The sequence below is a fragment of the Mauremys mutica genome, chromosome 7, assembly GCF_020497125.1.
Source record: "Mauremys mutica isolate MM-2020 ecotype Southern chromosome 7, ASM2049712v1, whole genome shotgun sequence".
NCBI classification, from domain to species: Eukaryota; Metazoa; Chordata; order Testudines; family Geoemydidae; genus Mauremys; species Mauremys mutica.
In genome coordinates this window covers 82,547,866-82,573,963 of record NC_059078.1, presented here as the reverse complement: position 1 = coordinate 82,573,963, position 26,098 = coordinate 82,547,866, and the positions used below count along the sequence as shown (strand labels likewise).

The window sequence follows — 26,098 nt, the reverse complement described above, 5'->3', positions numbered from 1 at the left end:
ATATCTGCCTCTCCCATCTCACACTCATCAGTGCTGGTCTGGGGCTGCTCACTAGACTCAGCACAAAGCACTGAAAAGGAATCAAGCTCTCTTCCCTTGACACATTCCCTAAGACCCTTGTCCTGTCTCTTTTTCCTCTTCTCCCCATTGTTCCACCCAACACACACACATTCTCTCTCTCACTCTTTCCCATCCCCCATATATGTACTCATTCCTACCTCACATAATACAACTGTAACAAATAATACAACTGCTTTCCCATAGGCAGGAGAGCCTGGAGCTAAGCCAAACCAGCCCTGATTACAAGATGGGTCTCATCTGAGGAAGATCACGTGCTTTAATATAAAAGGCAGCAGGGAGCTGCAACTGCAACTGTGAGAGAGAAAAAGGGAATAGAGATAGAGGGCTCAGCTTTTTCCCAGAAAGGGCTGCAAACTAACAACTTCAGGTAGAGCAGACTAAGAGCCAGCTGTGGATACGGCTAAAGGACCAGAGCTAAGTATGAAGGGCTGAATTATGATTTTGGGCTATGTTGAGGATTCTTTGGCTTATTTTGTGATTAATGACTCTGAAGTCTGCATGAACTTTATTTGAAATTAAACCAGCCCAGAAAGGGGCACTGTGAACCACAACACAGACTGACTGGAGTGTTAAGGAGCCTGTGAAAGAGGGCTAATAAGGTCACGCTGCCTTTAAAACCACACCCTGGGCCAGCAGGGGGCACTCAATAAGCAGCCACACCACTACAGCACCCTTCAAACTTTAGATGCCTTAGATTTGAACCCTGAATGGTGTCCCTTCCCATCAACTCAAACTGCACCAATTACACAGTATATATGCGGCAGTTGGCCTTCTCCAATATCCACATGGGAGAGTGAGGAGCAGAGCACTGTGGTGGTAGCCTTAGCAGTATGAGACCAGCACAAAGAGCATCCCATGACTGAGGGAGAGCCCAAAGCTCTTGATTTTAGCTTCCATACATGTTCTGTTACCAATTCCATGATTACAGACTAATTCCCATCAGCAGATTAATGTTACACTCTTTCTTCCCTTTCACTGCTTGTCTCTAGCCAGTCCATTTTTAAGTTATTTATCTATCTTGGGTACTATAGTGTGTATTTAACAAGAACACCCCATGGTACCTTTTATCATCTTGTCACAAAGCTGTAAGAGGAAACAGCAAAGCAAAGTCTATTAGAGCCAGGAGCTTCTTGTTGCAGACTGGAATGTATTCAATTATTTTCCTTTCCTATTGCAAGAACCTACTAATGAGACTTGTGCACACACAGAGAGGTATATTTGTAAAGGCAAGTTAACAAATACCAGCATTATTTCAAGTCTGACACTCCTCCTATACAATGGGATACTTTTTCCATTTGTGCATCCACATGATGAACTTTCATCTCCCTTGCCAAGTGTCAACACACCAGTGAAATCATGTTAGTTGAGCATCTATACACTTGCAATCAAAAATATTCTTATATTTTTAATCTCTCAACTTCATTCAATACATAGAAAAGTTTTCAGATAAAGTAATAAATAATATAGGATTGTGATAGGTATATAAATTTAGATCATTTATCTAAATAATTACTACGTTAGCATGCTATTGAACACCTGTGCAACTCTGAGGTTTATGATAGCACCAAAAATCTGAGTTAGCAATGAACAGTAATAAGTATTTTTATTTATATAGCACTTTTTATCCAAAAGGAACCAAAACACTTTCATGCTTCATATATGGAGTCAGTCATTTTCCCTCCTACTAAAAAGAAGCCTCTTTTGGGATAGTAATCAGCAGTTATTGGAAGAAAACCACAGAGAGTAAGTAGCCAGAGACTCCTGCCGGTAGGGACAGAAGAAACAGCCAAAACAATGACCTTTGGAATTCAGACATTGAGAACTGTCTACAGTTCTGACTAAACTTTCTCTGCCCTGTGCTGATTGGCTGTTTGCCACAACCCTGTAGCTTTCCTCCTCCCACTCCTTCAGGCTCTTCACTTCAAATTCACTCCATCCCTGTCCACTCACCCCTCCTTCTCCTTCACTTTTCTTTCCATTTTGCTTGTCCACTCCTAAACTCATCACACACACAAACATTTGCTGCCTTCACATTGTTCATGCTGCTTGTATGTTCTACCATTCCCCTCCACCCTGGGTCTGTCTTGTCTTCTTAGATTGTAAGCTCTTTGGGGCAGGAACAGTCTGCTATTCTGTTTGCGCAGTGTCTAGGACAACAGGTCCTCATTTTTGGTTGGCCCTTAAGCACTATTGTAAAACTGGATTAATAATTGGTAACTGCACCAATATTTCTAAACAGTAGTTCAGAAAAAAAAGCATTTTATTCAACTGGAACCACATAGGAAACTGAGGAGACAGTATATTTACTTGGTTTGGAATTTGGCCAGGACACCCGTCTTAACACTTTTACTCTTAGAAAAGGAGCTGTGGGCTCTTTTATTACTATGGGTTGTCAGGAGCTTAGTTTTGTCACATGAGAGACAGCACTACTGTTTATGCATTTCCCCTTGGACAATGCAAGGCTATTTCTTCAGTACTCATTCAGAGAGAAGAAAGCTACATATTCAGTCACCACTTCCTGCAGTACCTGAGCTTCTGAAGAGGTCTAGTGCAAGGCAAACTCTACATGGTTTGTGAGATCTGGAAAGTTCACAGCCCAAGGTGATAAGATTGCAGACAGTATTCATCCTCCTCCTTTGCATACAACTAATTACAAAGTAGAATTTTTACACACTTTGCATACAACTAATTACAAAGTAGAATTTTTACACACTTCAAATTTTAAGGGAGGTGCTGGAAAGAATATGAAGTCTATTTCTGACCAAAAGAATGAAGGATATATCAAATGTCTACATGGTGTACTGTTACATAAAACGAAAAAACTACACAGGCTAGAATTCAATTACTGTATTAGTTAAAGAGAAAAACTGAGCAAATATAGGCAGGGGCCATAGCAAACAGATTCTGCAGCCAGGGAAAACTGCATTTAATTGTTGGTCAGCTATAGAATTTAGGCCTGGCCAGAGAAGCTGCTGAGATTAACTTTTTCTCTAGGTCCCTTCTCCTCATTCACCCCTCTCAGATGTTAGAGATTCTATATTAACTTGTGATAAATAATAAGTATCTACAAAAGTGTCAGAAGAGAGGGAAGCACTATAGAGGAGGGGTGGAAGAGATTAAGAATGTAGAATAGAAAAGAGAGAGTGCTATCCAAGTAGGAGGAAAGCACACATTAAGGGAAATGTTTGCAGGAATTGTTAGATGATCAAATCCTGTTATCCTGTCAGTTCAGGGCGCGGCTATAGCTTCTGCATATCAGAATAAATTCTAGTTCATATTGTCATTCTGCTTATAATGTGTTTAAAATGGTACCAAAACTACCTAGAATTTTTATTTTCTGGTAGTTTAATGAAGAACTCCAGATCGTTGCTATGGATGTGAATACTGTAGTGCAAACTTTTTGCTGGCATGATCCCATTTTAATTGATTTACTCCGGGACCCCAGACAGCCTGGAGGGTGCCATATTGCTCAACAAAATAGCATCTTTGCCACAGAAAGACCTCACATGCATCCTACTTCCAAGGCCATGCAGTATGGAGCAAAATGGCATCCTCTGCACAGTAGGAATCACTGCAACCCCATCTGATGATGGTGTACCCCATTTGGGGTCACCACCCACAGTTTAGGAACTGCTACTGTAGTATTCTGAAGCCAAAAAGAGGAAGAGTTTTTGTTGGGACAAATGAAGCAGGGATAAAAGAGACAGGGGAGACATGTTCCCTTTTATTTCCTCTTTTTAACCTTTCACTGAAACTTTCTGTTGACACGTTTTTCTGTGTTCTGTTTTTTTAGTACTAAAACTTGTGTCATGGGCCAAAAGGCCTGTTCCATGCATGAAGCTGCATCAGTCCAGAATCATGTGCAACAGTGGGACTGAAAGCCATTTTGACAAAAAGTAAGCATATTTGAAAAACCTAGGGGTAGAAATGAGCAAAAAAGTGGTTTTAGCTAGAGATTTTTGACTTAAAACCGAAAGTGTTTTAAAATGAAAATTTTAAAAGAGAAATTAAAATTGAGACAGTGTGCCAAATTCTGCAACTGTGGAGAAAGCTTGCTTCATCACAACTCATTTTTTCATTTACATCAAGACTTCAAAAACCTTCTTTACTGGAGAAACCTGAAGATTGTTCATGGCAAACCTAGCAAAAGTTCAGCTGGGAGCAGGGGCGGCTCTAGCAATTGCGTCACCCCAAGCAGGGCAGCACGCTGCAGGGGGGCGCTCTGGCGATCGCCAGTCCCGCGGCTCCGGTGGATCTCCTGCAGACGTGCCTGCGGAGGGTCCACTGGTCCCGCGGCTCCAGTGGAGCATCCACAGGCGTGCCTGCGGGAGGTCCACCCGAGCCACGGGACCAGCGGACCCTCCGCAGGCGTGCCTGCAGGAGGTCCACTGGAGCCGCTTGCCGCCCCAAGCGCACGCTTGGCGCGCTGGGGTCTAGAGCCAGCCCTGGCTGGGAGAAGACCATTTTCCCTCCTCTTTGCAAAGGCACGTTTCCTTATTTTTTTGCTATGGCCCTGATTCAAGAAAGCACTGAAGCACATGCGTAAGTCCCACTGAAGTCACCGTCTCACTGCACTCTGACTTCCGTAGGATGTAAGCATGTGCTCAAGTGCTCTCTTAAATCGGAAATCCTTCCTGAATTGGGGTTTATACGCATGTGACTGTTTATACCTCTTGATAGTCCCCAGTAGCAAGTCACTGCAATAGCAGCTAGTGGTAGGTGACCAGATGTCCCAATTTTATAGGGACAGTCTCAATTTCTGGGTCTTTTTCTTATATAGGCTCTTATCCCCACCCCGTCCCTATTTTTCACACTTGCTGTCGGGTCACCCTAGTTGGAGGGAAAATGCTACAGGGACCTATTGTGTCTAAGCTTCAAAAACAGACTCCAACAAGAAACTGGGAGGGGATGGGTCATTTCACAAAGTAAAAACTATTTCCCCATGCTAATTCCCCATCCTTCTTGTCAACTGTTTGAAATGGGCCATCCTGATTATCACTACAAAAGTTTTTTTTTCTTCCTGCTGCTAATAGTCCACCTTTATTGATTAGTCTTGTTATAGTTGGTATGGCAACACCCATTTTTTCATGTTCTCTGTGTATATATCTTCCTACTGTATTTTCTATTGCATGCATCCGATGAAGTGGGTTTTAGCCCACAAAAACTTATGCCCAAATAAATTTGTTAGTCTCTAAGGTGCCACAAGTACTCCTCATTCTTAGAGCTAAGTATAGTATGCGTTAATAACAAGGAGGGGTTTTAATCCAATCTTTATATGAAGTGTTCTCTCTGTGTCCCACTTATCAAGTTTTCACTTTGAAAGTTTAGCTTTCTAATCTCTAGGTTAAATGCATGGGAGACCGCACAGCATTTTTGTCTTGGTTGTCATTGTGAATGGAGCCTGGCAGCAGCAAGAAATATTGAAATCCCTGATGTATTTCTGTTGTTTCTTCAAGAGGGACCATCCCTTCCAGTAATGAAAAATCTTCCAAAAATAGTGCCCTGGGATGAAACCTCACTCATCATATTTCCCAAATTTGGCAGTTATGACAGTTTTATTCCAGTGTATTATTAAAGCTTAGGACTATATTTACATAATTAAACATTGATCTGCTTTTTCTCTCTGCATCTGTCACTCATTTCTGTGGAATACATTAATTCAATCTCTTCTGCATAAGCGAGATTTAGTATATATCAGGTGGTGTCACTCAACTGTACAAAATTTTGTCCACTTGTGGAAATGTACATGAAATGTTTTAATCATAAAGTCAATACATTGTTGGGATAAACATCAGAGTTAACAGAAGGAAATTTCTGTGTAAATAGCTATGCTTTGGTATATCAGTTCCCATACTATTTAGTTATACGTATTCAACACTTTGAACAAAGCACAGAGTATGGACACCAGTGGTGTCTGTTGATCTGATGTAAAAAAAAATGCATATATCCCAAAGTAATTGTGACATTTATATTAATAAAATAAATTTTAAATGCACCTACATAGAACAGTAGACACTTTCACTATATGCAATCAAATCATACTAGCACAAAATAGCCTCTGGTTCTTCCTCCTTCCCTCAAATGCCCAATCCAGCCACAAATACCAGCCTCAGTTTTCAAATACCAGTACTGAAGCCTGGGAAAAGAAATGAACTTTGAAGCTGGCTTTGATGTATATTACATACAAGCATCTGTAAAGGCTTCTCGGTTAAAGGGGACTGTGTAATTCTGTGATAAGTCTTTGGCCTTGAGCCTAGTTTTTTTGAGTCCATGTAAGAATCTAGAGAAAAATATTAACACAACACAATTTTCCTTTGAAGAAAAGCACACCACTATTAAAAGCTTTTGGCAATTGTATTTGTATTATTCACAGTCTGATCCAGAAATTGACTCAAAATGAATATCAGGTGCACAGCCCTAGAACAGGCTGATACTATAAATGACCAAGTTATTGATAAAGATGAAAGAACATATTAAAATATATTTCAAATTCCATTGAACATCATGGTCTTAAATTTATTCAGGGACAAAACTTTTCTACAATTTTAAGTTTTCTACCATATAAAGTTTCCTTTTAACTGTACACAGTCATTCAGTGGTTGACATCCTCACAAAACTCAAAAGCACTGATTGAGTCAGAATTTGCCTCTTTCAGTGTCAGTTACTTGAGGTTTTCCAGTTAGTTCCAGAAGGGAATCCATCATTTTAGGATTCTCAAATATTATCAGGAGGAAGGTTGTACCCAGAACAGGGTAGCAGTAAGAGGAGTCCTGTGATGCTTTCCAGGCTAGGAGCTGATCCACAGCAGGCACAGACTCCACCAGCCCCTGGTAAGCACTACTGTCCAGGTCTCCGCAGGCCTCGGTCTCTCTGTACATATTAATGATAGACGCACACCAACCGCTTCATCCTCCAGAGTGCTCTGTTTCACTGAACACTCAGAACTCTGGGGGCTTGTCTTCACTACCGTGCTCAACTGGCACCTCGATGCAGTGGTATCAATTTAGCAGGACTGGTGAAGACTCGAAAAGTCAACATAGCAGAAGTTATGTCAGCAGGAGAGCATCTCCCACTGACATAGCACAGTGTAGAAACTGTGTTAAGTTATAGTAAGTTATGTCGCTCAGGGGAGTGGGTTGGGTTTTTTTACACTGCTGAGCGACGTAACTTATGTTGACTTATGCAATAATGTAGACAAGGCCTAAGGTCCTCTAAACCCAATGGAAAAGTACACACCAGCTTAGTATATTCAACTGAGGATCACCACTCTACTTAAACACAGCACTTAGCTGTATTTATAGTGAAAACAAGAATAAGTTTATCATGAAAGACAGGATTCAAATGATAGTAAGTAATATTATTGGAAATATGGTTACCTATAAAACAAACATTTTCTAGAGCCTAAACTTAATTCACAAAACCTTCCCCTGGCTCCTGCAGGATAGATTAACCCAACTCCTTTCCCCAGCATTTTCAACTAGGATGGCTGAGATCCCCTTTTCATAAATTTAAGCCTGCTGGCAACTTGTCTTCATAGACTGAAGGATGCCAGAGCATTTCTTTGCACCCCCACCTATATCAGACCTTCGGATTTTACCAGAAAAGAGGATCTCCCCTTTCCCTGCTGTTTACCTCTTCCTGTTAATTTCCTTCTGAAGTCTTCGCAAGGTCTTCATTAGCATTTGACTCAGTATGCTAATAGATTTCTATTGTACAACACACAATGGTCCACCACGGAGATAAGTGTCTCCTGCCTCCTATCTCGAGAAGTTTGTCTCACTGCACACCTCTAAGGGACCTGCCTTTCACTAGAAGACCTTGAGAACATAATTTTCAGCATGTATACATAACTCCTCCCACGTTTTGCATAATACATCTCTCAAGGATTATGGTGACCAGTGAGAGAGAGGCTTTCATGAGGGGCATTTCTTTGATGAACCCAGAGGACACCTGTGCCGTCTGCCTGCTGGTATCCAGAGATCCTGGGTTACAGGTCCTGAAGAGATATCCTGAAAAAAATTAACATTTCCTCTCCTGGAAGATGAGATTGAGAGAAGAAAAGCACGTACACCCCAGTTCTGTCAAGTATTTAAGCACTTGTACATGAGCACTTGTACATGCTTAAATGATTTCCTGGATCAGGGCCTAGAGAGGAGAAAAGAGAGGGACCTAAGAGCATTGGAGCAAGATTTAAGGTGGGCACAGTCTTAAACAGAAAGAAAGGCTCTAACAGATGGAGAGGAAAAAGTGGAGGGAGGGGAAGAAGGAAGAGAATGCCCTTTAAAAAAATTTTTTTTAAAGTTTCTCCTTCTAAGTGGCAAGACTGCTAAGGCCAAGAGATCACAATGGGAGACACCAAGATATTTGCACAGGCAAGGATCAGAGATTTTAGTTCATGTATTTACAAAAAGTCATCTCTTTGGGTTTAAAAAAAAAAGTGTTTCTGAAAAAAAAAAATCAGAAGATAAGCACAGTTAACAGACAGCAATCCTTACAGGGCCTGAGATGCAGAGAGCAATCCTTACAGAGCCTGAGACTGAGTCACTGTGTTGATCATCATGGAATTACTGTAACTATATTACTTGCATCCGAAGAAGTGGGTATTCACCCACGAAAGCTCATGCTGCAAAACGTCTGTTAGTCTATAAGGTGCCACAGGATTCTTTGCTGCTGTAACTATATGTCCTTTTTCAGTTGAACAGAATGTGAAAAATATGGGTTAGCAGTTGTTTTGTTCCCTGAAAAACAGGCAGTTGTCCAAGGAGGTAATGAGTGCCATTGTGGGAGTTCTACTGGCCATAGAGAGCTAGTAAAATTTGGGGGTAAGCTCATATGGACTTTACACACAGCTAAATAGTTCTCAGTTTATTACTAGTCTTAATGAGGAATCGAAGTCACTATTTCCTTGTGAAGAGTGGTGACCTCAATGAAATTACTGATGGAGATTCAGGCACTGATTGCAGAAAGGATGAGAAAGTGTGTACAGCACTTACTAGCAGACTTATGAAACATGTTCTCAGAGGTAATGTTATAGTTACGAACTTTTGATATTTGTATTTCATGGACAAAAAAGGCTTGTTTGTGGATGACTTTTCATGCGTCATTGAAGACAAATAAAATGGGAAACACAAATGCTGTACTGAAAGGACTCAGCTTTATTCAGCCAAATGCAAAAAATCTACTTCTCTCATATGCATTGATGCTTAAGGGAGAAGGCACCAAGTGAGTCTCCCCACAACTCAGTCAAATGACAGGGGAAAAGTGATACTGCTCATCGCAATGGCAGCATCTGGTCACCTTTTGCTATTCAAAAGAGAGTCCTCCTGATGCTGTACTCTCAGGAGTTTGAAAATATTTAGCATTCTTATTCTCAGACTGCTGGAGTAATGATGCACCATTCTGTCAACACAGTGACTGAGCCTGTCACTAGGAAAAAAATGTTACCCAAACTGCCTTCAAATTCATCACAATATTGTCTGACACTTTCAGGATCCTGAACTTCTCCATAGCAGAGTCTTTTTTTCCCTTTGTCAATTATTGCACTGAAATATTTAGGTCATCTATTAAATGGTTAGCTCAGGCCACTCCCTGAAGTTCAATTTTTGTTAATAGGATGCAGATCAAGTTAGTTTGTAAGTAACAGTTAGGCTCTGAAAGCTTTAAGACTGACTTGCAATCATCACAGAATGTGGGGGTATGTATATCCTTACTTTGGCACTAGTGAAGAATGATCCTCAAGGGGTTCAGTTTCACCCAGTTCAGATTTTTAAACAGATCTGGACTATAGAGATTTTGATGAGTGTAAACGTGTGTGTCCGGGGCTCAACCTTCCCCGGGGAGGAGGGGAGCCACACCAGCCTGCTGCTCTTAGTCGTGTCCTGTCCCGACTCTTCAAAGCTGAGCAACAGTGCATACGGTCACTTAGGGGCTCGGGCCTTCTGCTGCAAGGCTGAGCAACAAATAGTTAGTATAGAGGCCCAGGCCCTGGATCAGGGCGAGGCAACAACAGTCAGAGCTCAGGCCCTCTGGTGCAGGGGCTGAGCAACAATAGAAACAGTTTAGGGAGCTCAGGCCCTCTGGAGCAGGGGCTGAGCAACAATAGAAACAGTTCAGGGAGCTCAGGCCCTCTGGAGCAGGGGCTGAGCAACAAACAGTCAGTCTAGAGGCCCAGGCCCTGGATCAGGGCGGGGCAACAACAGTCAGGGCTCAGGCCCTCTGGTGCAGGGGCTGAGCAACAACACAAACAGTTCAGCATACAGGCCCAGGCCCAGAATCAGGGCGGGGCAACAAACAGTTAGGGCTCAGGCCCTTGGGCAGGGCTGAGCAGACAAACGGTTCAGGATACAGGCCCAGACCCTTATGCCTGAGCATTGGGGTGAGGGGGAAGGCTGCCACGCGTGAGTGAGGTGGCAGGGGGGACGCAGGCCCATCCACTCCACTGCGTCCCGGCCCGGGGCCCTAGCAGCGGCTACCACCGCTGACGGTCAGTGGGGATCCTGACCGCAACACACTGACATGGGCACTGGTTGATCTGCAGCCTGACTGGGGTCGGCTGCCCCCGGGCCACTTCCAATTTCCCCCTCTGGGCCTACCTGGTCCGTGGCGTCCGCTCCCAGGAAGTCCAACAGCATGGGCTCCTCGCAGCCCGGGCTGGGGGGTAGATCCGGCAGTTCCTCTGGGAAGTCCGGCCAGGTTTGCTCCGGGGGCTCCTCAGGGTAACAGCAAAGGAGAGGGGGTCTCCAGCGGCTCCTCCTCATAGTTGGCGCGGGGAAGCTCTGGCGGGTCCTCCCAGTAACGGGCGAGGGGAAGCTCCGGCCAGTCAGGGCAACTGCCCTGGGCTCCAGCGGCTTCCCAGTCCCGAGCCCTCTCTGGCAGGTCTGCTCCCGACGGTGGCTGGGCTCCTACTGAGCTCCGCCGGCCGGCTTTTGTACTTCCGGGTCGCCACCTGACCCTCTGAGGGGTGGGCTCACTGCTCTGTAGCCCCGCCCACTCCGGTGTCCGGGGTTCAACCCTCCCCGGGGAGGAGGGGAGCCACACCGGCCTGCTACACTGAGAAACTGGGCTGAAAGTCTGATAGCAATGGCATTTCTCCTATGATTGCTAGTACCATATTTGCTGCTTCCAGCTGGGCCACACGTATTATGTACCACTAGAGTGTCCATTTCTGAGGGATTTTGGTGATTATATTTCTGATCTTACTCAGAAGCAGAAAGGCCAGTGAAAGTGAAAAGTAATAAAAATATTCTGAACTTTTTCAGATCTGAGGTTTAGATTTAGCTCAAGTTTTGAGCAAAGGATCACTTGCCACCAGAATACTTTCTCCAACACTATTCTTGGACTCAAAACAGTGATGGGCAGCGTGGTATGGAATACCTATGACTGTAGAGACCTGGAATTGCATGTGCTTAATTAACACTATGGTACAGCTTGTATGTCTCCAAAAGGTTTAGGGTAAGATTGATAGAATGTTTCATAGCTGGCTAAACATCCCCTTTTGTATGATCTTAGGGAGATCCACAAATGGAATACTCCATTCACATGCATAGTGTGTTCCAGTGTTTTTAAGTGCTAATATTTACAGTGGGTCTGTACATTAGAGGTCTAGTCACAGCACCACTGTCTTGAGATTCCCTCTGAAACCTATTTTCTACTCAGCTTCTCTAGAACTGAGTTTGACTCCAGACTGTCACTGAGATCTTTATTTGGCATATACCAGCACTACACTGAGTAGATTAGACGCACGGGATAGGTGGATGTAAGGTACAATTACAGCTCCAAAGTTACACAGACACCCTCTACCTGTGTATTCATTGCACATTTTGTTGCAATTACTATACAATGCATTACACATTTTTGGATTGGATTGGTTACTTTGCAGGAACCAATCCCTGTGCAGCATGCGCTATCCACACATTGTCCATGTTCAACCTACTCTTTACCTGATCTGTCTTCCTAGTTTCTTCACAAATATAGAAAGCTACTACAGGTAGTATTCACTTCAGCTACAGCGTATCTTTTCTGCCTAAGCCACATCAACAACTACTAGATCAGGGATCTTTGAATGAGTGTCCCTTATAGGCCATGCCAGACCATGCCCCTTTTTTAGGGAATTCTTTTCTTATTTATATGCCATGTATGTGATTTCTCTATGTAAACATATAAAAATCATACAGAACACATGAAAATGCTTAAATGAAATGTTTATTTGGATGAAATAGCTAAAACTTCAAAAATATCCAAATTCCTATTTAAATTCACAGAAGTTTGGGAGCTGACAACAGAAACTTGTATTTACTATTTTACTAGAAATTATGATCCCATTTAAACACAATCAATAATATAAAACTTACCCTAGGCAGTTTATCAGCGGATACATAAAAAAATATTCTTTTTTCACATTTTCACTTAGCCATATTCATTTTGTTCTGTTTTCTATTACATTGAAGAATTACTTTTGCTGGATACAAAAGAATGTCTCCTAAGAGACAGTTACATTTTCTGAAGTTTTCGCTCTTTAATCTCTATCAGCATTTTTTTGTAAATGCACATCCTGAAATCCTGACTAGTAACTGAGAGATTTGTTATGCTTGACATTTGAGATACATGTTTTACCTTTTGTTTTGGGGCCTGCTTTAAAGGGCAGTGAGCATCAAACCTAATCTGACTTCTAATGACTCTAGTAAACACGTCTGAATGAATAAATGCCAACCCTTTTAAAATACAGTGTTAAATGTACTTGTTTCTGTACAGAAAGAAAGGCAAAACTACAGCACTAGTCAGACATTGCAATTTATAGACAAAGGTGACATTTTATGTTTATTTAAATAGTCTTGTCTTGACAATCTACTTGTCTTTGTAAGGCCATTTTTCTCTCCAAATGTTATCTTTGTTTGCTGCTGTATGGTATGCATTGCAGACATTTGGAACAAAAATCAGTATCTTTCACGTTCAAGAAAATAAATGTTAAGGAATGGTTCATTTTAATTTACTTCACATACCTGTTACAGGTGCAGTGAAATTTTACAGGCATATGCCAGAGGAATATTATACCTGATCAAGTATAAGATGATTATAATTCCTGATCAGTTGCTAAGGAAACTCACTGGGATGTACATTTTGAAATTTTCCCTAAATGGAGAAGGGGAAGGAAGAGGGAGTCAGACAATCTGGGTGAATCCTTTGAAGTGGAAGCAGACTCCCAAACTCATCTGGTGAGTGGATTGAAGACTTGCTTACGGATTGAGTTGTCACTCCCAGGGAGTAAATAGAAAGTCCAGATGTGCCTTTAGACAGTTGATCCAGGTTGCCAAGGAATAATATTTCCAGTTTTTAAAGCAACAGTTGGAGGAAAACAAAATCTATTTAATTAGTTTTGAACAGGACAAGTTATTATAAGTGGGTCTGGTATCACTGGTCCAGACAAAGCATGACAACCTAATGGTTACTCCATTTGTTCAAGCAGCAGAGTGCTGTGTCATGGATCTGAAATTTTCCAACCTTGCTGATGAATCTTGTGGGGGCCAATACAATCTCTGAGACTCAAAGCACCCTATACACTGTTCTAATATCTTTGTACAAAATATACCTTGTGAGGTATCATTTGAAAATGAATAACTTGCTAGTCAATAATACCATGGTGAAATGTAAAGCTATCAACTCCCCTTCTATGATGTTACTTGTTGAAAACCAAACAGCCCTGCCTAGACAAAAGTTGTTAAACAGGCTGTCAGGATTCCCTCCCCACTCTGAACTCTAGGGTACAGACGCGGGGACCCGCATGAAAGACTCCCTAAGCTTATTTCTACCAGCTTAGGTTAAAAACTCCCCAAGGCACAAATTCTCCCTTGTACCTTGGATTAGGTAATGCTGCCACCACCAAGTGATTAGACAAAACTCAGGGAAAGGACCACTTGGAGTTCCTACTTTCCCCTAATATTCCCCCAAGCCCTACACCCCCTTTCCTCGGGAGGCTTGAGAATAAACAAGATGAGCACAAACCAACCTTGTAGTTTTTAAGACCACTAAAAAAAACAAATCAGATTAAAAAAAACAGAACGTTGAAAGAAAAAAGTTAAAAGAAGCACCTCTGTAAAATTAGAATGGAAGATGATCTCACGGGGCAGTCAGATTCAAAACACAGAGGATTTCCCTCTGGGAAAAACTTTAAAGTTACAAAAAGAAAACTAGGAATACACATCCCTCTCAGCACAGAGAAAATCACAAACCAAAATAGAAGTAAGCTAACACATTCCCTTGCTAGTACTTACTAATCCTAATGGAGTTGGATTGCTTGCTTTCTTGATCTGTCTCTGGCAAGCACACAGACCAGACAAAACAAAGCCTTTCCCCCCTCCCCCCAGATTTGAAAGCATCTTGTCGCCTTATTGGTCCTTTTGGTCAGGTGCCAGCCAGATTACCTGAGCTTCTTAACCCTTTACAGGTAAAAGGATTTTGTGCCTCTGGCCTGGAGGGATTTTATAATACTGTATACAGGAAGGTTGTTATCCTTCCCTTTATATTTATGACACAGGCCTATCCTAAACAAAGGAAAAGACAGTTACTCACCGTAGTAACTGTTGTTCTTCGAGATGTGTTGCTCCTATCCATTCCAGTCAGGTGTGCGCACCGCGCGTGCACGGCTCTTCGGAACTTTTTTACCCTAGCAACTCCGGCGGGCCGGCTGGCGCCCCCTGGAGTGGCGCCGCTATGGTGCCTGTTATATACCCCAGCCGGCCCGTCCGCTCCTCAGTTCCTTCTTGCCGGCTACTCCGACAGTGGGGAAGGAGGGCGGGTCTGGAATGGATAGGAGCAACACATCTCGAAGAACAACAGTTACTACGGTGAGTAACCGTCTTTTCTTCTTCGAGTGATTGCTCCTATGCATTCCAGTCAGGTGAATCCCAAGCCTTACCTAGGCGGTGGGGTCGGAGTGAGACGTGGCGGAGTGTAATACCGCAGAGCCGAAGACTGCGTCGTCTCGAGACTGCTGCACCAACGCGTAGTGGGAGGCGAAGGTGTGGACCGAAGACCAGGTGGCCGCTCGACAGATGTCCTGGATGGGGACATGGGCCAGGAAGGCGGCCAACGAGGCGTGCGCTCTCGTGGAGTGAGCGGTGAGGCGGCATGGTGGCACGCGAGCAAGTTCGTAGCAGGTCTGGATACACGCCGTGACCCAGGAGGAAATCCGTTGGGAGGAGATCGGCTCGCCTTTCATGCGGTCAGCAACCGCTACGAACAGCTGGGGCGAACGCCGGAAGGGCTTCGTCCGCTCGATGTAAAAAGCGAGCGCCCTGCGGACGTCGAGGGTGTGAAGCTGTTGCTCCCGAGGCGAGGCATGCGGCTTCGGGAAGAAGACTGGGAGGAAGATCTCCTGGTTGAGGTGGAAGGCCGACACCACCTTTGGGAGGAAGGCCGGATGTGGTCGAAGCTGCACCTTGTCCCCGTGGAAGACGGTGTATGGCGGACTAACCGTTAGAGCACGGAGCTCAGAGACTCGCCTCGCTGATGTAATGGCGACGAGGAAGGCTGTCTTCCAGGAGAGGTAGAGCAAGGAGCACGTGGCCAAGGGCTCGAAGGAGGGACCCATCAGCTTGGCCAGCACGAGGTTCAAATCCCAGGTCGGGGCAGGACGCCGCATCGGCGGGTACAAGCGGTCCAGGCCTTTAAGGAAGCGGGAAACCATCTGGTTGGCGAAGATGGACCGACCTTCCACAGATGGACGAAAGGCGGACACTGCCGCCAGGTGAACTCTCAAGGAGGAGACCGCGAGACCTTGCTCCTTAAGGTACCAGAGGTAGTCCAGGATGGTAGGGACAGGGACTACGAAGGGATTGAGGCCTCGTTGGTCACACCAGAGCGCGAACCGCTTCCATTTCGCCAGATAGGTGGAGCGAGTGGAAGGCTTTCTGCTCTCTAGCAGGACATGCTGAACTGCTGCCAAACAGTCCCTCTCTGCGTGGTCAACCACGCAGGTACCAAGCTGTAAGATGGAGGGACTGCAGGCTCGGATGGCGGAGTCTGCCGAAGTCCTGGGTGATGAGGTCCGGCCACAACGGAAGGGGGATAGGATCCCGAACGGAGAGCTTGAGCAGCAGGGAGTACCAATGTTGCCTCGGCCAGGCCGGAGCCACGAGTATGACGGTGGCTCTGTCCCTCCGAAGCTTCTGTAACACTTGGTGGACGAGCGGGAACGGAGGGAAGGCATAGAGAAGGTGATCCTTCCAGGAATACAGGAAGGCGTCCGACAGGGAGCCCGGCGCGTGACCCCGGAACGAGCAGAACAGGTGGCACTTTCTGTTCGCCTTGGAGGCGAATAGGTCTATCCGGGGAAACCCCCACCTGCGGAAGATTGTGTGCACGACGTCGGGACGGAGAGACCACTCGTGGGAGAGGAACGACCTGCTGAGATGGTCGGCCAGCGTGTTCTGTACTCCCGGAAGAAAGGACGCTTCTAGGTGAATGGAGTGGGTCATGCAGAAGTCCCACAGGAGCATCGCCTCCTTGCAGAGGAGGGAGGAGCGGGCTCCGCCCTGTTTGTTCACGTAGAACATTGCTGATGTATTGTCCGTGAACACTGTCACACAGCGGCCTTGCAGGTGGGTGCGGAAGGTGTGGACAGGCCAAACGGATCGCTCGCAGCTCGCGGACATTGATGTGCAGAGCGAGCTCCTAGGGCGACCACAGGCCCTGGGTGTGAAGGTCGCCCAGGTGAGCTCCCCAACCGAGCGCTGAGGCATCCGTGGTCAGAGTGGCGGACGGGCGAGGAGGGTGGAACGGGACTCCCGCACAGACGACCTCCGGGTCTAGCCACCAGTTGAGGGACTCGAGGGTTGGCCTGGAGACTGTGACCACCATATCGATGGGATCTCGATGCGGCCGGTACACCGACGCAAGCCAAGACTGGAATGGGCGGAGGTGGAGCCGCGCGTACGCGGTGACGTACGTGCATGATGCCATGTGGCCCAGGAGGCGGAGGCAGGAGCACACCGTCGTGGTTGGGAAGGTGACGAGGTCCCGGATGAGGGAGACCATCGTCTGATGGCGAGTTTGCGGTAGGCAGGCCCGGGCCAACGAGGAGTCGAGGACCGCTCCAATGAACTCCACCCGCTGTGACGGGATCAAGGTGGACTTCTCGGTGTTGATGAGAAGACCGAGTCGCCGGAAGAGGGACAGTATTTCTGTCAACTGGCCCATTACCAGCTGTCGAGACTGTCCGCGAACCAGCCAGTCGTCGAGATACGGGTAGACATGTATCTGATGACGGCGGAGGGCTGCGGCAACCACTGCCATGCATTTGGTGAACACCCTCGGTGCGGTGGAGAGCCCGAACGGTAACACGGCGAACTGGTAGTGGGCGTTGTTGACCACAAACCGGAGGTAACGTCGATGAGGAGGATAGATCGCGACATGGAAGTAGGCGTCCTTCATGTCGAGGGCGGCAAACCAGTCTCCCGGATCCAGAGAGGGAATGATGGTCCCCAGGGTGACCATGCGAAACTTGGGCTTGAGCAGGTATTTGTTCAGCTCGCGAAGGTCCAGGATAGGACGTAGCCCTCCTTTCGCTTTGGGGATGAGAAAATAACGGGAATAGAATCCCCTGCCCCGCCTGTCTTGAGGCACTGCTTCTATGGCACCCACGCTCAACAGAGTCTGGACCTCTTGTAAGAGGACTTGCTCGTGAGAGGGGTCCCTGAAGAGGGACAGGGAGGGTGGGTGGGAAGGTGGGGGCGAAACAAATTGAAGGCGGTATCCCGACTGGACTGTTTGAAGCACCCAGTTGTCCGTTGTTATTTGGGACCACGCCGAAAAGAAATGGGAAAGGCGGTTGTAAAATAAAGGGGCAGGATCCGGTAGGGAGAGTGATGGGCCGTCCTCGGGCGTCCCATCAAAAGGCCTGCTTGGACCCCTGAAGGCCCTTGGAAGAGGCCTGGGCCTGGTTGCGCCTGTTGCCGGATGGTCGACGGCGATTTGGGCCTGGTCGCCTGCTGTTGTACGGGCGGTACCGTTGTTGCGGGAAAGACCGGGGGGGTTGCTGCCGGAAGGACCTGCGCTGTGGAGCCGGCGTGTGCATCCCTAGGGTGCGGATGGCAATGCGACCGTCCTTTAGGGTCTGGATCCGGGAATCAGTCTTCTCGGAGAAGAGACCCTGGGTGTCAAACGGCAGGTCCTGTAACGTATATTGCACCTCCGGCGGCAGGGTGGAGGACTGCAGCCAGGAGATGGCCGCATCGTCACGCCGGAGGCTAAGGTCCGAGCTCCCGAGTCTGCGGCGTCGAGGGCGGCCGTGATGGAGAACCTGGACGATTTCTTCCCCTCGTCTAACATCGCCGAGAACTCCGGGCGGGAGGCCGTTGGCAGGAGCTCTGTAAACTTCGCCAGGGACGCCATGATGTCATAGACGTACCTGGCGAGGAGTACCATCTGGTTGGCGATGCGCATTTGCAGGCCACCAGCCGAGTAGACCTTGCGGCCTAACAGGTCCATTCACCGCGCGTCCTTCGACTTAGGCGCAGGGGCAGGTTGACCGTGCCTCTCCCTGTCGTTGACTGACTGGACGACCAACGAGTCCGGGGTTGGGTGAGTATAGAGATACTCGTACCCCGTGGGGGGGACTGAATATTTGCGCTCGACCCCACGAGCCGTAGGAGGGATGGACGCCGGTGTCTGCCAGAGTGTGGTGGCGGTCTTCTGTATTGTCCGTACAAACGGTAACGCCACTCGCACTGGAGCCTCCGCTCCGACGACGTTAGTGATAGGGTCCTCGTCCTCCTGAACCTCCGCCACTGGAAGAGCCATAGCTGTCGCCACGCGGCGAAGCAGGTCTTGGTGAGCCTTCAGGTCTATAGGCGGAGGCTCCTTGGTAGAAGCTCTGGCCACCGCCTCGTCCGGTGAGGACGACGAGGACAAGCCCTGGACAGCGACCTCCGTCGAAGGACCTGCGGACTGTTCATCGGCTGGGTCCGGCTGCATGGTCCCCTCGCGGTCAGGCTCACGTGGAGGTGAAGGGGGCGGCCGGCTAACAGTCGCCTCTGGTACCCTGCGCTCGGAAGCAGGGGCTCTTGGGGGCAACGGCACCCCCTGAGACTCATACTGGGCCCATGGCACCCAGAATCCCCTCTGCTGTGCCCCCTGAGGTTGACTGTGTGGGGTAGGCGGTAGGTGAGCATTGCTGTCCACCGCGGAGGCGACCGATGCAGAGCGGGATGGCCATGGCGGTGCCGAGGCGCTGATGGATTGCGCCGTCGACTGAGGCAGTCCGGCCCCGGACGGTGCCGAGGATCGGTGCTGGTCTTCACGGTACCGGGACGGTGACCGAGACCAACGTCTGCCGCGGTGCCGGGAGCTCGACCGGTGCCGGGAGCTCGACCGGGATTCGGACCTGCGGTGCCGGGAGCGGCTGCGCGGGGAACGGTGTCGGGAACGGTGCCGGGACGGAGACCTCTGTCGGTGCCGACGCGACGGCGATCGGGACCTGGTGCGACGCCGGGAGTGCGACCGGTACCGCGATGACGAACAGAACCGGGACTGCGACCGGCGTCGAGACTGCGACCGGTACCGTGATGGCGAGCGGTGCCGAGATCGCGAGCGACGGGACGGTGACCTTCGTCGGGACCGGGAACGTGACCGGGACCGGGAGCGTCGTCCGTGCCGTCTGTCCGGAGAGGGCGGCCAGAGCATCATGGCCGGTTTTCCTGCCGACACGACAGCCCGCGCCGGCGGTGCCGGGGGCCGGAGGCTCGGTGCCTCTATGAGCTGTATAAGCTCGCGCGCCGAGGAGAATGTCTCCGGCGTAGATGGCAGCCGGGGCTCCACCACGGTCGGTGCCGGGGAGCGTGGCGGTGCCAGACTCGACGGCCCTTGCAGCGCCGGAGTCAATGGCCTGGTGCACGTCTTGTGCACGGCCGCCGCAGGGGCCGCAGGTGGCGCAATCGTCTTCGCTGAGTCCTCAGCGCGGGCCTTAGAAAGCGCCTTCGCCAGTTTGTGTTTTTTAGAAGGCGAGAGCGAGTGGTGCCGGGTCTTCGGAGCCGCTGGCTGAGGCTGCGGAGCCGCGGTGCCGGCGCGGCCCGAGGCCGCCGGTGCGCTCTGCACCGATGAAGCCCTCGGTGCCGGCGCGGACAGTGCCGGGGGCTGGAGCGACGCCTCCATTAGGAGTTGTTTTAATCTAATGTCCCGCTCCTTACGAGTTCGCGGCTTAAAGGTGGAACAGATAGAACACTTATCTGTTCGGTGACCTTCTCCAAGGCAGCGGAGGCAGGCGTCGTGTGGGTCTCCGATTGGCATAGGCCTCTGGCAAGATGCGCAGGGCTTAAAGCCCGGTGCCTTGGGCATGAGCCCGCACCGGGGGAGGAAAGGGAGGGGATACCCCCCTTAACCTTATCCTAAAACCTAACTAACTAACTATCAAAAACTATCTACACTAAGTACTAAACGAACTATATACAGAGAACAGTAGCGAGAGCTAGGGTAGTGGAGGACAGAGAGCACTCCACAGTTCCAACTGGCCGTCACGGGCGGTAAGAAGGAACTGAGGAGCGGACGGGCCGGCTGGGGTATATAACAGGCGCCATAGCGGCACCACTCCAGGGGGCGCCAGCCGGCCCGCCGGAGTTGCTAGGGTAAAAAAGTTCTGAAGAGCCGTGCACGCACGGCGCGCACACCTGACTGGAATGCATAGGAGCAATCACTTGAAGAAGAATGTGTGTTTACCTCAGTTTGCACAAACAGTTATCAGAACCATCAAGACAGCAGGAGAAGAAGATTGCAGGAAACCAAACAATTTGCATTTTAGCAAACACAGGTGTGAGGGAGGGAGCATGGAGCCTCCTTCACCACCCGACTCTATGTTGCCTGTCCCACTGATTGAATAAACTTTACTATGAGGAATAAGCTTCAGAAGAATCCATTTCAAAGGTTCACTGGACTCTATATATAGATAGATAGATATAGATATAGATATAGATAGATATAAAGGAGGCAGAAACTTCACGTTCTCTCTTTCACCCAGGAACCACCAGCACATGATGCGGGGGGGGGAGAGGAGGAAAGAGGTCAGCCACCATATTGCTGAAAGACAGGTGGTCAGAAAAGTTATCTTGAACAAAGCCTTGAACTGAACCTTGCTAGATTGTTTTAGACTTTTAAATGCATGTTTTCACTTCATTTGCTTGAAACCATTTCCAACTTTCTCTTATACTTGAGCTCACTTAATATCTTATCTTCTTTTGTTACTAAACTTGTTTTACTGTTAATCTAAACCAACAGTGCTGTGTTTGTACTAAAGCAAATGTCAGCTCCAGTTAATGTGGCAAGCTGGGGGTTTTTGTCTCCTTAAAGGATCAAATGGATTTTATTGCTTTAAGTTGAAACAGGACTAGACATTGCAGAGTACACGGTCTGGGGAAGTTCAAGACTGGGAACATGTTGGAGGCACCTGGTATCATTAACCAAGTCTAGTAAAGACAAAAGTGTGTCTGTGATAATTGTTAGCAAGATAGATGGATTCAACCACCTTGAATCAGAGCTGTACAGCACACAGAACATGAAGTGCACGCTGGCTGTGAGTATGTCCCCATCAGGGAGCCACAAGTAGCAGAAGCATGTTGGGGCACTCAGAATTATAATAAAAGTGGTGACACAACCTCTCACTGGTCCAAATTTCACCCAAGAATGTGACAGCCAAATGATGGAATTTGTCTTTTCAGTTTGCTTTATAAAAACCTATGAAATTATACACAAATCCCGTTAAAACAATGTCATAAAGGTAGTAAAGTCAAGCACTTAAAAGTTAGGAAAATGCCTGAGTTAAGGTTGCCCATGCAACCTTAATTCAGCCCCTTGTACCATCATGAATCCACAGTCTTTACACAATTTCATGTTATTTTCCCTCCCTCCCCCAGGTCCCTACCATATTTAGGATATTTCTGTACAGTAACTCCTCACTTAAAGTCATCCCAGTTACGGTTGTTTCGTTGTTATGTTGCTGATCAATTAGGGAATATGCTCGTTTAAGTTGTGCAATGCTCCCTTATAACATCGTTTGGCAACCACCTGCTTTGTCCACTGCTTGCAGAGAGAGCAGCCCATTGGAGCTAGCTGGTGGGGGCTTGGAACCAGCGTGGGACCAGCAGCCCCCCTATCAGCTCCCCACTCCCCTAAGTTCTCTGCACAGCAGCCGCCCAGCAGGCTATCTGTTGCCAGCAGTTCAGATGTTTCTCCTCTCACTGCCATGTGCTGCTCCTGCCCTCTGCCTTGGAGCAGCTCCCTGGAGCCTCCTGCTTGCTGTGCAGGGGGGGAGAAAGGGTGGCTAATGTCAGGGTGTCCCCCTCTCCCCTGCTTCTCCACCCCACTTACCCCATCTCCATGGGAGGGGAATGACAGGACAGGGCTCATGACAGAGGGCGCTTCCTGGGAGCAGCTGCTGTCTCAACTTGCTGATCTACTTAAAAAGGCAGTGTACTTAGAGTGGGGTCAGCCTACTTAAAGGGCTTTCTCTCACACAGGGTGTGTGTGTGTCTCTGTCTGCCATGCTGTCTCCCCTCCCTCCATTCATGCTGCCTTGTAGAGTGTGAGGCTACATTAACAACAATGGCTTAATTCTTGAGGGCTCAGCCAATTCCTAGTTCATCCTTTAGCAGTAAGGCATTCCCTGGGAAATATCCCACCCTCTTCCACCCTCTGACTTCACCACCTCAACTAAGCTTCACAATCAGCATTGTTGTGTACAGCATTAAATTATATACATGTCTGGTGAAAAAAATTTCCCAGGAACCTAGCCCCTCCCCCACTAATTTACATTAATTCTTATGGGGAAATTGGATTCGTTTAACATCATTTCACTTAAAGTTGTAGTTATGTTCCTGAAAAATGCAACTTTAAGCGAGGAATTACTGTACTTCGTACATACTTGGAGCAGCTAACCCCTCCCACCACTCATGCCACCATGACTACATTTCTAATTTTAGTAAGCTCTCTCAATCAGATCTCCTTGAGCTGGAAACACATCTTTAGTGCACAGCATGGACAGCACTCACTCAGTGAGCAACTATTCAATATTTTGTTTTCTCCTCATTCAGTGTGGCACCCACTAATTCCATCTTCAGAGCAGGATTTAAATGATGTCATCATAGGCTTTTCTATGGTGCTCATCACTATAGGTTCCCCTGTGAGGTGAGAGACTATTATCCTCATGTTACAAATGGGGAGCTGAGGCACAGAGTATCCATTAATTCTGGGTGCCTGAGATACCTGGGACCTGATTTTTTTCTGTGTACCTTATACGTACAAAGTGCTATGTAATGCTAAGCACAGCTCCCAAGGATTTCAGCTGCCATGGTAAGTGATTAACACTTCTGCAAATCTGGACCCAGGGTTTCAGGTTGGACATCTCGAAAATTCAGAACACAACCCAAACTAATTGTAAGTGACTTGTCCAGCATGTCATAGGATCTCTGTGGCACAATAGAGAAGAGTCAGTTCTCCAGGGTGACATTCAAGTGTTTTAACCATGAGACCCTGCCATCTCCTAACTTATTCACTACTTATCTTCCAGCTTCTGCAACAAATGAGGCAGGGATCCTACAGACAATATCCTCCTTCACTACAGAGCCCTGATTCATCCACAGAGAAGGGTTCATGTTGTGCATTGACTGAGGCAGTGATCTTGGAGAGAAAAGGGCTTATCATGTAATTATAGACTGTATCATAATGCCTACTCAAAAGGGGGCTGAATTTAGCATGCACAGACCAGAGGAAATGGAGCCATGTGCCCTGTATTATCTTTACCATATTATGTAAAGTGCTAGAAAGCTCAGCCCTGCAATCTTTATTGAGGCAAAAAAACTCCCATGAAAGTCAAATCAGCATTTTGTGTAAGTAAGAACTTCAGGAATGGGCCACTCATGAAGGAATTTGGACATTAAGAAACCAGCAGGGGCGGCTCCAGGCCCCAGCACGCCAAGCACGTGCTTGAGGCGGCATGCCGCGGGGGGCGCTCTGCCAGTCGCCGGGAGGGCGGCAGGCAGCTCCGACGGACCTCCTGCAGGCATGCCTGCGGAGGGTCCGCTGGTCCCGGTGGACCTCCCGCAAACGTCCCTGCGGAGGGTCCGCTGGTCCCACCGGAACCGCGGGACCAGCAGACCCTCCGCAGGCACGTCTGCGGGAGGTCCACCGAAGCCGCGGGACCGGCGACCAGCAGAGCGTGCCGCCATGCTTGGGGCGGCGAAATGGCTAGAGCCGCCCCCGGAAACCAGATCTAAAGTCCATTGAAGTCAAGACTCTCACTAACTTCAATGGACTTTGAGTCAAGCCCTATATCTGCAGAGAGCTGTGAAATGGAGTTTAACAATGGAGATGTATGAAAGAGCTGTATTATAGTTTTATCAGAGAGGGCATTAATCTTGTCTGTTTCCTCCCCCTCTTTAGCAGGCTTATACTTAGGCCAACAGCTATGCTTTCTCAGGGTGCTATAATGCATTTTATAGCCACCTGACAAGTAGGGCATAAGATCAACATCTTGTGAGTTATTCTCCTGTGCTAGGACAAGAACATCTTGTCTTCAGTGTCCTGTCTCTGATAACCCACTGAATGAGAGGACTAAGGTTATTATATAGGTTGTTCCCATTTAATGGATATAAACTGGACACTAGGAATTTAAGACTTGAAATTAGATGAAGGTTTCTAACCATTAGAAGAGTGAAGTTCTGGAACAGCCTTCCAACGGGAGTAGTGGGGGCAAAAGACATATCTGGCTTTAAGACTAAGCTTGATAAGTTTGTGGAGGGGATGGTATGATGGGATAGCCTAATTTTGGAAATTAATTTGGCAATTGATCTTTGATTATCAGCAGGTAAGTATGCCCAGTGGTCTGTGATGGGATGGGATTTGAGTTACTACAGAGAATTCTTTCCTGGGTGCTGGCTAGTGAGTCTTGCCCACATGCTCAGGGTTTAACTGATCGCCATATTTGGGGTCGGGAAGGAATTTTCCTCCAGGGCAGATTGGCAGAGACCCTGGAGGTTTTTCGCCTTCCTCTGCAGCATGGGGCATGGGTCACTTGCTGGAGGATTCTCTGCAGCTTGAGGTCTTCAAACCACAATTTGAGGACTTCAATAACTCAGACATAGGTTAGGGGTTTGTTACAGGAGTGGATGGGTGAGATTGTGTGGCCTGCATGGTGCAGGAGGTCAGACTAGATGATCATAATGGTCCCTTCTGATCTTAAAGTCTATGAGTCTATAAGACACCAGGCTGGCTACTACAGCATTAATGAAACAATACCACCAGTGAAGAGGAAAACATAAAAGAATCTACAGTGACCACACAGCACAATTTATTGGATAACAACTAGAATTGGCAAAAGCTATTTTACAAGAAACTTTTTAGTTCATTTTAAACAAAGCTTTGCTGCAAGGACATTTCCAGCTGTTTCAGTCAGACACAGGAATAAAATAAAAGGGACAATGGAGAACATAGGTCAGGAGGGTAATAGAGGGCTAGATTGTGGCATTCAGCTACAACCCTGAGTAAGAGGCTCAGAAAACTCACAATAATTCCTAGGGCACCGATCTTGCATAGAAGATGGAGGGGACATAATTTACTAAAGCTAACTAGAAATTTGATGAATTTTTTTCCATTAGAAAATGCTGATTCATCCAAAAATATTTGTACTTACGTTCCAACTATGATTCTCAGATGTATTTACACAGATACCATTCTAGATGCTCCATAATCTTTTTGAATAGCAACATCCATTGTTGCTGTTCCAGCATCCTAATGTGCCCTCAAAACCACTGTAGCAGAGGGTGTAAGGGGCAGGGTGGCCTCAACCACCACTTAGTTCCTTTGGCAATAAGAATCCCAAGTGGATAAGACTCCAAATTGGTGGGTAGGTTATGCAATCTGCATGGGTAACACATCTCAAAAAAACCTCAGTTGCTGTAGGGTAAGTAAGCATTCTTTCTTTGAGTGATTATCCACACAGATTCCACGCTAAATGACTGACAAACAGTTCTCAAACGTG

The 26,098-nt window shown here is 47.4% G+C and overlaps 1 long non-coding RNA gene across 1 annotated transcript; it reads left to right on the top strand.

Moving 5' to 3' along the window:
• The first annotated feature begins 382 nt into the window (after positions 1–382).
• LOC123374086 lies at positions 383–5,577 on the top strand. Its single transcript, XR_006580998.1, has 3 exons — positions 383–499; positions 3,875–3,977; positions 5,425–5,577. It is a non-coding gene; the product is annotated as an uncharacterized LOC123374086 (long non-coding RNA).
• The last annotated feature ends 20,521 nt before the right edge of the window (positions 5,578–26,098 follow it).